Here is a 2,345-nt window from a genome sequence, read left to right as displayed (position 1 = left end):
GGTGTTGATAAATTCCTTTAGCTTAGTTTTGTCTGGGAAGCTCTTTATCTGTCCTTTGACTCTAAATGATAGCTTTGCTGGATAAAGTATTCTTGGTTGTGGATCCTGGGTTTTCATCACATTGAATATTTTGTGTCAAGCCCTTCTATCCTGCATGGTTTCTTTTGAGAAATCAGCTGCCAGTCTTATGAGTGCTCCCTTGTAGGTAACTATCTGCTTTTTTCTTGCTACTTTTAAGATTCTCTTTGTATTTAACCTTTGGCACTTTAATTAGGATGCGTTTTGGTGTGGGCCTCTTTGGATTTTTCTTGTTTGGGACTCTACGAAATTCCTGGGGTTCTATATCTATTTTCTTTGCCAGGTTAGGGAAGTTTTCTGTCATTATTTCTTGAAATAAGTTTCCAATTCCTTACTCTCTCTCTTTCTGATACCCCGATAATGCAAATGTTGTTGCTCTAGATGTTGTCCCAGAGGCTTCTAAAACTATCTTCATTTTTGGGGGTTCTTTTTTTTGTTGCTATTCTACTTGAGTGTCCTCCTCTATCCCATCCTCTAAATCACTAATTTGATGCTCTGCTTCATCCAATTTGTTGATTCCTTCTAATTTATTCTTTATCTCAGATATTGTATTCTTCATCTGACTGGTTCCCTATTATGTTTTCCATCACTAATTTTATGTTTTCTATCTCTTTGTTAAAGTTCTCACTGAGATCATCTACTCTTCCCCTAAGTTCATTGAGCATCCTTATAACCAGTGTTTTGAACTCTACATCTGGTAGATTGCTTGTCTCCATTTGGTGAATTCTTTTTCTGGAGTTTTGTTCTGTTCTTTCATGTGGGACTTGCTTCTTCATCTCCTCACTTTGCTGCCTTCCTGTGTCTCTTTTTATGTATTGAGTAGGGCTCCTAGGTCTCCCAGATTAGTAGAGTGGCTTTATGTAGTAGAAGTTCTATGGGGCCCAGTGGCACAGTCCTGGGGGTGGGGCGGGGTCCAGCAGCAGGCCAAGTTCAGCCATAGTCTGTACACCTCCAGAGCCACCTGGTAAGAGCCACCAAGCAATCCACAGATGGCTGCCCTCCCTCCCACGGGGTTTATAGGTGTCTTGAGGGGCAAGTCAGAAACCAAGGCCAGCTGCCACTAGTATAGGGCCTGGGGCTTCTCAGCAAGAGGTACATAGCATGCTTAGACCAGATGCTGCTACTTTGGGTTTTGTGAACCTTTGAAAGGCTTTAGAGAAGTTGCAGCAGGAGCCAAGACAGGCCGTTTGCATGGATAAACCACCAGAGTTGGCTTGGGTGGGCCCACAAGCTGGGAGAGGCTGAGTCTCAGGGAATCCCCTGGGCAGAGCAACCTGTGTTACCCAGGTTGATGGCCACTCAGATACAGCAGTGCCTGCATCTGCAGGCTGGGAGAGGAGAGGACTCAACTAAGGATCAGCTGGTACTGCCATCACTCCTGTCCGGGAAAAAGCCACCTCTCCAGCCCTTGCCCTGAAGCTCAACAACTCAATGCCTCCCCATATGTCCCTGGCACTCCTGTATTGGCTGTCCCAGTGCTAGAGCTCAGAGCAAGTGATTCTGTCAGTGAGTAAGGCTGGATGTGGGCTCCTTCAGAATAATGCCTGGCACTCCAGCTACCATTGGTCTCATTCAGCCACCAACTCTGCTGGTTTTCATACCAGAAGTTGTGGGGATTTCTCCTCCAAGCACTGGAAGCCTGGGCTGGGGAGCCCAGTGTGCAGCCGGGTCCCCTTGCCCCTTAAGTGGGGAAGCGACTTGTAGTCAAGATACCCCTCCCCATTCTCAACCACCACACACAGTTGTAGGACTGGGTCGTTTCATATCTCCACTCCTCCTACTAGTTTCAGATGACCTCTTATTTTTGTGCCTAGTTGTAAGGCTTCTGTTAAGCCATATTTCAGGCGACTCTGTGTGCTGATTGCTCTGTAGTTTTTTATAATTTTGGTGGAGGAGTGCACAGCTTCTACTATCTTGACTGGTCCTGATTAAATCATGTTGATCTTGTTTTTGATCAGAATACACCAAGTAGTGAGAAACTGATAAGATTTAGAGAGCAATGATAAAAGCTTTTAGTAAAAGCTGTGCGTTAGCAAGATTAACTGGAAACATTTTGTTAAAAAGGCTGAAGAGAGATAGTAAATAACGTATAATAAGGCATTGGAGTTGGACAAGTGAAAGTAAATAAATAAGGTTCTTATCTCCCATAGTGTGTATGTACTTTGTTGTCAGACATACATGGGCTATAACACCAACTCTGCCGTTTATGTGATCTTGGTCAGGTTACTTGTGATCTTGGTCAGGTTACTTGTCCTATCTGAAGCTTA

The sequence above is a fragment of the Pteropus vampyrus genome, unplaced genomic scaffold (genome assembly GCF_000151845.1).
Source record: "Pteropus vampyrus isolate Shadow unplaced genomic scaffold, Pvam_2.0 Scaffold318, whole genome shotgun sequence".
Lineage (NCBI taxonomy): Eukaryota > Metazoa > Chordata > Mammalia > Chiroptera > Pteropodidae > Pteropus > Pteropus vampyrus.
The sequence above is the reverse complement of the archived record's forward strand: the minus strand, read 5'-3'. Positions refer to the sequence as shown.